Raw genomic sequence first — 11,026 nt, 5'->3', positions numbered from 1 at the left:
CTTCTCCGCTATGCAATCTGGTTTCAGAGTTGGTCATGGGTGCACCTCAGCCACACTCAAGGTCCTAAACGACATCATAACCGCCATCGATGAGACATTACTGTGCAGCCGTATTCATCGACCTGGCCAAGGCTTTCGACTCTGTCAATCACCACATTCTTATTGGCAGACTCGACAGCCTTGGTTTCTCAAATGATTGCCTCGCCTGGTTCACCAACTACTTCTCTGATAGAGTTCAGTGTGTCAAATCGGAGGGCCTGTTGTCCGGACCTCTGGCAGTCTCTATGGGTGTGCCACAGGGCTCAATTCTTGGGCCGACTATCTTCTATGTATACATCAATGATGTTGCTCTTGCTGCTGGTGATTCTCTGATCCACCTCTACGCAGACGACACCATTCTGTATACATCTGGCCCCTCTTTGGACACTATGTTAACTAACCTCCAGACGAGCTTCAATGCCATACAACTCTCCTTCCGTGGCCTCCAACTGCTCTTAAACGCAGGTAAAACTAAATGCATGCTATTCAATCGATCACTGCCTGCACCTGCTCGCCCTTCCAGCATCACTACTCTGGACGGCTCTGACTTAGAATGCGTGGGCAACTACAAATACCTAGGTGTCTGGTTAGACTGTAAACTCTCCTTCCAGACTCACATTAAGCATCTCCAATCCAAAATTAAATCTAGAATTGGCTTCCTATATCGCAACAAAGCATCCTTCACTCATACTGCTAAACACACCCTCGTAAAATTGACCATCCTACCCATCCTCAACTTCGGTGATGCCATCTATAAAATAGCCTCCAACACTCTACTCAACAAACTGGATGCAGTCTATCACAGTGCCATCCGTTTTGTCACCAAAGCCCCATACACTACCCACCATTGCAACCTGTACACTGTCGTTGGTTGGCCCTGTCTTCATACTCGTCGCCAAACCCACTGGCTACAGGTTATCTACAAGTCTCTGCTAGGTAAAGCCCCGCCTTATCTCAGCTCACTGGTCACCATAGCAGCACCCACTCGTAGCACGCGCTCCAGAAGGTATATCTCACTGGTCACCCCCAAAGCCAATTCCTCCTTTGGCCGTCTTTCCTTCCAGTTGTCTGCTGCCAATGACTGGAACGAACTGCAAAAATCTCTGAAGCTGGAGACTCATATCTCGCTCACTAGCTTTTAAGCACCAGCTGTCAGAGCAGCTCACAGATCACTGCACCTGTACATAGCCCATCTGTAAACAGCCCATTTATCTACCTACCTCATCCCCATACTGTATTTATTTATTTATCTTGCTCCTTTGCACCCCAGTATCTCTACTTGCACATTCATCTTCTGTACATCTACCATTCCAGTGTTTTAATTGCTATATTGTAATTACTTCGCCACCATGGTCTATTTATTGCCTTAACTTATCTCATTTGCACTCACTGTATATAGACTTTTTGTTTTCTTTTGTTCTACTGTATTATTGACTGTATGTTTGTTTATTCCATGAGTAACTCTGTGTTGTTGTATGTGTCAAATTGCTACGCTTTATCTTGGCCAGGTCGCAGTTGCAAATGAGAACTTGTTCTCAACTAGCCTACCTGGTTAAATAAAGGTGAAATATATATATTTTTTTAAATTTACAAAAGTAAAAATACGTGTTTTGTCATGCCTGTGGTATACGGTCTGATATACCACAGCTTTCAGCGAATCAGCATTCAGCAATTAGATCTAGTGCCTTATACAAGAGAAGACAGCTGCAGTGTACAGTATGTCCATTCAGGGACATGACCAAGTAATCTTATATGTTTTAACATGGTCTTGATGTTGTTAGAGCTATTGGAACAGGCTGTGTTATATGATACTGTTTAAGTAGAAGTTGAATTGCCTTTAAATAACGCAATTGTGGCCCTGGTCAAAAATAATGTAATATGAAGGGACTAGGGTGCCATTGGGACGCAGAATTTGTGGTAAGATGGAAAGATATTGAGTGAATAAAAAACATCTTTATTATTAGCACATTTAGCACATGGGGATGTGTGAAACTAACTCCTCAGCCTGAAGTGTCCACATTTGCTCCAGCGAATAGCTAGCTTTTCGCGTGGTGCTGACTCATAAGATGCTTCAGGAGGGTGTTCAAGTGTAATAGCAAGGCGGCGGTCCCGAGTTCGCGCCAGGTATGGGCAGAATCCGGAGGAAGTGGTACTGTCTAAGCAAGCAGCGTGACGTCCTTTACACACATTTAGCTGAAGCGACCTGTCAACACTCATCTCAAAATGTATTTAACATAATATTGACCCAAGATTGAATATTCCTCACTTGAAGTGCAACCCAATAATAGAACGTGACTGCTCAGGTTATCTACACAATATTTTACCCATTGGTCAAAATATTGGTTTTTGATTGAACACCCTAGAATTTGTCATGTACTTGCCGGGGCACACCTGCTCCCTCCGTGGCTAAAACCGGTATGAGAAACATACTAACAAACTGTTGTGCTATGAAACAACATACTGCACTCTGACCCACAAAACGTTTCTAGAGTCATGATTGTGTTGTTAGACAAAGCAAGCAAGGAAAGGGAACTTCACAACGTGATGTTTTATCAGCGGTTCATAGCATCTAATGTTATTGTCTCAATTCTTAATTTCTTTCTTTGCCATGGTCAAATAACTCAAGCATAGATTGATCACTTTTTTTCTGATTTGGCACACAGAAACTAGAGGCCATGATTAACTTGGTCAAAAAGAACGGCATCAATTGGCCTATACGTGACGCTGTTATAAGCACTTTAACTTAAACCCTCATATCCATCGCCCTGTTTGACCTATGGACTTGAAACGGACTTGAAACTTTCCTCATGCTGAAGAAAATTGCCTTCAGGACCTATAAGGTCCATCAGAATATATTTTCCTCCATCTTGGAAATTTGGGAAAAACTTTGGAAAAACTTCTCATTAAGTAACAACACAAAATTCAGTATGTAGGGTACATCTCTTAACTTAATTTGAGAAAAGCTAAGGGATTGGTTAAGAGATGGCTGAGATTGATAAATCAGGAAATCTGATTTTACTTGTCCATTTATTTACTTGTCCTTTATAAATTCACTTCACATTGGCCTATCAACTTGAAACTTTTTGGGGTCATCAAAGACATTATCATGACGTACCATGTTACGTTTGACATTGATTTCTTCGAAGATAAGGAAACTATTCTGCCCTACCAAGACAAAACGCAATAACTACTAATTTGGTCAAAAATCTTTGATCTGTTGTAATGGCCAGGTATATTATTTGATAAATGTGGTATTTCGTTTCCTGACACAAGAACAAGCTAGTTGATCAGAATACATCATGGAGAATCAGAAATTGCTCTCTGTCAAGACAGAAAAATACTTTGAAATCAGATTTTGCAGTAAAAGAAAATGTGGTTACTGCATTTTGCCTTTGTAAGGCAGTATTAACAATTAAACTTTTTTATAATGTAATGCTCATGCTTAAAATAATCATACAAAATCTTCTCATCAAAAGTCAGATTCAGTCATAATGTGGTCGTTGCACTCATCACAATAGTCCATAAAGTGTTTGAGAGAATAATGTTGATGCATTCAAAGATGGTCACACTGTACCAGTAGATGCATATTAACACATGCGTTAAAATATGCTAAAAATACTTATTCTCATGAACCTGTCTTAACTTGTCTTAACTTAGTTTGGTCAAGGGATTTATCAAAAGATGATTTTACGTGTCCATTTAAACCACTGTAAATCCACTCGACAGTGGCCTATCAACTTAAAACTTTTTAAACTCATTTTGTACATAATGTTGCAGCTACCGTCTCTTATGACCGAAAATATCTTCTGGACATCAGAACAGCGATTACTCACCACAAACTGACAGAAGCTTTTTTTCCTTTAACGAGTCCGACGAGCCCGACATACTGCTTTCCCGGGAACAGGCCCAAATCCCTGTCATTTGCGTGAAGAGAAGATGGAAAAAAAGAGGGCGGAGGTCGGGCTGCCTTCTGAGAATTCATAGGTGATCGAATAAATCCCCACTGCCTTCCGTTCTACTTGCTAACATGCAATCATTGGAAAATAAAATCAATGACCTATGAAGAAGATGCAACTACCAACAGGACATTAAAAACTGTAATATCTTATGCTCACAGAGTCGTGGCTGAACGACGACATTATAAAATACAGCTGGCTGGTTATACGCTGTATCGGCAGGATAGAACAGCAGCGTCTGGTAAGACAAGGGGTGAGGGACTATGTATATTTGTAAACAACAGCTGGTGCATGATATCTAAGGAAGTCTTGAGGTTTTGCTCGCCTGAGGTAGAGTATCTCATGATAAGCTGTAGACCACACTATCTACCGAGAGAGTTTTCATCTGTATTTTTCGTATCTGTCTACATACCACCACAGACCGATGCTGGCACTAAGGCTGCACTCAATGAGCTGTATCTGCCATAAGCAAACAGGAAAACGCTCATCGAGAGGTAGCACTCCTAGTGGCTGGGGACTTTAATGAAGGGAGACTTAAATCCATTTGACCTAATTTCCACCAGCATGTTAAATGTGCAACCAGAGGGGGGAAAAACTCTACACCACCTTTACTCCACACACAGAGACACGTACAAAGCTCTCTCTCACCCTCCATTTGGCAAATCTGACCATAATTCTATCCCCCTGATTCCTGCTTACAAGCAAAAATTAAAGCAGGAAGCACCAGTGACTCGGTCAATAAAAAAAGTGGTCAGATGAAGCAGATGCTAAGCTACAGGACTGTTTTGCAAGCACACACTGGAATATGTTCTGGGATTTTTCCGATGGCATTGAGGATTTCACCACATCAGTCATTGGCTTCATCAATAAGTGCAATGATGTGGTCCCCACAGTGACTGTACGTACATACCCCAACCAGATGCCATGGATCACAGGCAATATCCGCACTGAGCTAAAGGCTAGAGCTGCCGCTTTCAAGGAGCGGAACTCTAACCCGGAAGCTTATAAGAAATCCCTCAAATCCCTCCTCCTCCATCAAACAGGCAAAGCGTCAACACAGGACTAAGATTGAATCATACTACACCGACTCCGACGCTCGTTGGATTTTTTATTTATTTATTTCACCTTTATTTAACCAGGTAGGCAAGTTGAGAACAAGTTCTCATTTACAATTGCGACCTGGCCAAGATAAAGCAAAGCAGTTTGACACATACAACAACACAGTTATGCATGGAGTTAAACAAACCTACACTCAATAATATAGTAGAAAAATAAGTCTATATACAAAGTGAGCAAATGAGGTGAGATAAGGGAGGTAACGGCAAAAAAGGCTATGGTGGCGAAGTAAATACAATATAGCAAGTAAAACACTGGAATGGTAGATTTGCAGTGGAAGAAAGTGCAAAGTAAGAATAGAAATAATGGGGTACAAAGGAGCAAAATAAATAAATAAATACAGTAGGGGAAGAGGTAGTTGTTTGGGCTAAATTATAGATGGGCTATGTACAGGTGCAGTAATCTGTGAGCTGCTCTGATAGCTGGTGCTTAAAGCTAGTGAGGGAGATGTGTTTCCAGTTTTAGAGATTTTTGTAGTTCGTTCCAGTCATTGGCAGCAGAGAACTGGAAAGAGAGGCAGCCGAAGGAGGAATTGGCTTTGGTGGATACCAGAGTGATATACAGTGGGGCAAAAAAGTATTTAGTCAGCCACCAATTGTGCAAGTTCTCCCACTTAAAAAGATGAGAGAGGCCTGTAATTTTCATCATAGGTACACGTCAACTATGACAGACAAAATGAGAAAAAAAATCCAGAAAATCACATTGTAGGATTTTTAATGAATTTATTTGTAAATTATGGTGGAAAATAAGTATTTGGTCACCTACAAACAAGCAAGATTTCTGGCTCTCACAGACCTGTAACTTCTTCTTTAAGAGGCTCCTCTGTCCTCCACTCATTACCTGTATTAATGGCAGCTGTTTGAACTTGTTATCAGTATAAAAGACACCTGTCCACAACCTCAAACAGTCACACTCCAAACTCCACTATGGCCAAGACCAAAGAGCTGTCAAAAGACACCAGAAACAAAATTGTAGACCTGCACCAGGCTGGGAAGACTGAATCTGCAATAGGTAAGCAGCTTGGTTTGAAGAAATCAACTGTGGGAGCAATTATTAGGAAATGGAAGACATACAAAACCACTGATAATCTCCCTCAATCTGGGGCTCCACGCAATATCTCACCCCGTGGGGTCAAAATGATCACAAGAACGGTGAGCAAAAATCCCAGAAGCACACGGGGGGACCTAGTGAATGACCTGCAGAGAGCTGGGACCAAAGTAACAAAGCCTACCATCAGTAACACACTACGCCGCCAGGGACTCAAATCCTGCAGTGCCAGACGTGTCCCCCTGCTTAAGCCAGTACATGTCCAGGCCCGTCTGAATTTTGCTAGAGAGCATTTGGATGATCCAGAAGAGGATTGGGAGAATGTCATATGAAACCAAAATAGAACTTTTTGGTAAAAACTCAACTCGTCGTGTTTGGAGGACAAAGAATGCTGAGTTGCATCCAAAGAACACCATACCTACTGTGAAGCATAGGGGTGGAAACATCATGCTTTGGGGCTGTTTTTCTGCAAAGGGACCAGGACGACTGATCCGTGTAAAGGAAAGAATGAATGGGGCCATGTATCGTGAGATTTTGAGTGAAAACCTCCTTCCATCAGCAAGGGCATTGAAGATGAAATGTGGCTGGGTCTTTCAGCATGACAATGATCCCAAACACACCGCCCGGGCAACGAAGGAGTGGCTTCGTAAGAAGCATTTCAAGGTCCTGGAGTGGCCTAGCCAGTCTCCAGATCTCAACCCCATAGAAAATCTTTGGAGGGAGTTGAAAGTCTGTGTTGCCCAGCGACAGCCCCAAAACATCACTGCTCTAAAGGAGATCTGCATGGAGGAATGGGCCAAAATACCAGCAACAGTGTGTGAAAACCTTGTGAAGACTTACAGAAAATGTTTGACCTGTGTCATTGCCAACAAAGGGTATATAACAAAGTATTGAAATAAACTTTTGTTATTGACCAAATACTTATTTTCCACCATAATTTGCAAATAAATTCATAAAAAATCCTACAATGTGATTTTCAAGATTTTTTTTCTTCTCATTTTGTCTGTCATAGTTGAAGTGTACCTATCATTAAAATTACAGGCCTCTCTCATCTTTTTTAAGTGGGAGAACTTGCACAATTGGTGGCTGACTAAATACTTTTTTGCCCCACTGTAGCTGCTGGAGTGCGTGCTACAAGTGGGTGCTGCTATGGTGACCAGCGAGCTGAGATAAGGGGGACCTTTACCTAGCAGGGTCTTGTAGATGACCTGGAGCCAGTGAGTTTGGCGATGAGTATGAAGCGAGGGCCAGCCAACGAGAGCGTACAAGTCACAGTGGTGGGTAGTATATGGGGCTTTGGTAACAAAACGGATGGCACTGTGATAGACTGCATCCAATTTATTGAGTAGGGTATTGGAGGCTATTTTGTAAATGACATCGCCGAAGTTGAGGATCGGTAGGATGGTCAGTTTTACGAGGGTATGTTTGGCAGCATGAGTGAAAGATGCTTTGTTGCGAAATAGTAAGCCAATTCTAGATTTAACTTCGGATTGGAGATATTTGATGTGAGTCTGGAAGGAGAGTTTACAGTCTAACCAGACACCTAGGCATTTGTAGTTGTCCACATATTCTAAGTCAGAACCGTCCAGAGTAGTGATGCTGGACGGGCGGGCAGGTGCAGGCAGCGATCGGTTGAAGAGCATGCATTTAGTTTTACTTGTATTTAAGAGCAGTTGGAGGCCACGGAAGGCGAGTTGTATGACATTGAAGCTCGTCTGGAGGGTAGTTAACACAGTGTCCAAAGAAGGGCCAGAAGTATACAGAATGGTGTCGTCTGCGTAGAGGTGGATCAGAGACTCACCAGCAGCAAGAGCGACATCATTGATGTATACAGAGAAAAGAGTCAGCCCAAGAATTGAACCCTGTGGCACCCCCATAGACTGCCAGAGGCCCGGACAACAGGCCCTCCGATTTGACACACTGAACTCTATCAGAGAAGTAGTTGGTGAACCAGGCGAGGCAATCATTTGAGAAACCAAGGCTATGGTGAGCTAAAGCAGTGAATAAAATAAACGTAGGGAGGAGGCTTCTAATGTTAACATGCATGAAACCAAGGCTATTACGGTTACAGAAGTCATCAAAAGAGAGCGCCTGGGGAATAGGAGTGGAGCTAGGCACTGCAGGGCCTGGATTCACCTCTACATCGCCAGAGGAACAGAGGAGGAGTAGGATAAGGGTACGGCTAAAAGCTATTAGAATTGGTCATCTAGGACGTCCGGAACAGAGAGTAAAAGGAGCAGGTTTCTGGGAGCGATAAAATAGCTTCAAGGTACAATGTACAGACAAAGATATGGTAGGATGTGAATACAGTGGAGGTAAACCTAGGCATTGAGTGATGATGAGAGAGATTTTGTCTCTAGAAACACTGAAACCAGGTGATGTCATCCCATGTGTGGGTGGTGGAACTGAGAGGTTGGATAAGGCATAATGAGCAGGCCTAGAGGCTCTACAGTGAAATAAGCCAATAAACACTAACCAGAACAGCAATGGACAAGGCATATTGACATTAAGGAGAGGCATGCTTAGCCAAGTGATCAAAAGGGTCCAGTGAGTAGTGAGGTTGGTTGCGGTCACGGCGATTCAGACAGCTAGCCGGGCCATGGGTCGCAAGTTGGCAGAAGATGGTCTGTTTTTAGCCACCTCGTGCGTTTCTGTCGGTAGATTAGTGGGGTTCCGTGTGGTAGAGGGGACCAATCCAATTGGCAAAAATAGTTCTAGTTGTAGTGGCCCAAGAAAATTGGCCGATAGACCTATTCAGATAGCAGCCGATAAGACCGCTAACGATTAGCTGGCCGCAGATGGGCGTTCAGGTTATGTCGTGACGGAGGGGCCAGTTGGCTAACTCCCTCGGGCAGATAACGTTGGTTGTCCAGTCATGAAGGCCCGATGGGGCTCCGCATCGGCAGTAAAACGGGTCCGGATAGGTGATTGTAGCCCAGGAGTGGCTGATGGAACTCTTCAGCTGGCTAGCTCCGGAATAATTGATGTTAGCTCCGGGACCGACATTAGCCAATAGTCACTCGGATAGCAGCTAGCTAGCTGCAAGATCCAGCTGTAAATGTCCAGAGCTTGCGGTAGAAATCCGGGGATATGGAGAGAAAATAGGTCCGGTATGCTCTGGTCTGAATCGCGTTGTACAAAACTGTGATGTGGCCGGGCTTGCAAACCATTACAGACTACAAAGGGAAGCACAGCCAAGAGCTGCCCAGTGACACGAGCCTACCAGACAAGCTAAACTACTTTGAGGCAAATAACACTGAAACATGCATGAGAGCACAAGCTGTTCCGGACAACTATGTGATCACACTCTCCGCAGCCGATGTGAGTAAAACCTTAAAACAGGTCAACATTCACCAGACGTATTACCAGGACGTGTACTGCGAGCATTCACTGACCAGCTGGTAAGTGTCTTCACTGACATTTTCAACCTCTCCCTGTCCGAGTCTGTAATACCAACATGTTTTAAGCAGACCACCATAGTCCCTGTACCCAAGAACACAAAGGTAACCTGCCTAAATGACTACCGACCCGTAGCACTCACGTCTGTAGCCATGAAGTGCTTTTAAAGGCTGCTCATGGCTCACATCAACACCATCATCCCAGAAACCCTAGACTACTCGAATTTGCATATCGCCCCAACAGATCCACAGATAATCAATCAAATTTCAATCAAATGTATTTATAAAGCCCTTCTTACATGAGCTGATGTCACAAAGTGCTGCACAGATACCCAGCCTAAAACACCAAACAGCAAGCAATGCAGGTGTAGAAGCACGGTGGCTAGGAAAAACTCCCTAGAAAGGCTGGACCCCAGGAAGAAACCTAGAGAGGAACCAGACTATGAGGGGTGGCCAGTCCTCTTCTGGCTGTGGCCAGTCCTCTATTGCACTCCACACTGCCCTCTCCCACCTGGACAAAAAGAACACCAATGTGAGAATGCTTTTCATTGACTACAGCTCAGCGTTCAAAACCATAGTGCCCTCAAAGATCATCAATAAGCTAAGGACCCTGGGACTAAACACCTCCCGCTGCAACTGGATCCTGGACTTCCTGACTGGCCACCCCCAGGTGGTAAGGGTAGGTAACAACACATCCACCACACTGATCTTCAACACAGGGGCCACTCAGGGGTGCGTGCTTAGTCCCCTCCTGTACTCCCTGTTCACTCATGACTGCACGGCCAGGCACGACTCCAAAACCATCATTAAGTTTGCCGATGACACAACAGTGGTAGGCCTGACCACCGACAACTACAAGACAGCCTATAGGGAGGAGGTCAGAGACCTGGCCGTGTGGTGCCAGGACAACAACCTCTCCCTCAACGTGATCAAGACAAAGGAGCCATAAGACACCTGAACATCTAATCAAATGGCTAACCAGACTATTTGCATTCCCCCCCTCTTTTACACTGCTGCTACACTCTGTACCGGTACCCCCTGTATATAGTCTCGCTATTGTTATTTTACTGCTGCTCTTTAATTATTTGTTCCTTTTATTTCTTATTATTATTCATATTTTTAACTACATTGTTGGTTAGGGGCTTGTAAGTATGCACTGTAAGGTCTACACCTTTTATTCGGGGCATATGACTAGTAACATTTTATTTGATTTAATAGTAGAAAGGTATTAATAACCTGTATTTATTCATGATATATGAAAAATAATTGTGAAACATTAACAATGACTCATATTTGTTCACATTTAACTGCCATTTGAATTAAATCTGGGTTTAAAACATGTTCCAAGGTCAAATAAATGCCCCCAATGTTAATCACTGTATATGGAATACAGTGGCGGTCGGTGCTGTTTTATGAGGGAGGACAATTTTTTTTATTGATGAGCATGGCCTTATTTATATTAGAGCTTAT

The sequence above is a fragment of the Salmo salar genome, chromosome 01 (assembly GCF_965601325.2).
Source record: "Salmo salar chromosome 01, fSalSal1, whole genome shotgun sequence".
NCBI lineage: Eukaryota > Metazoa > Chordata > Actinopteri > Salmoniformes > Salmonidae > Salmo > Salmo salar.
Note: the sequence above shows the minus strand (reverse complement) of the source record.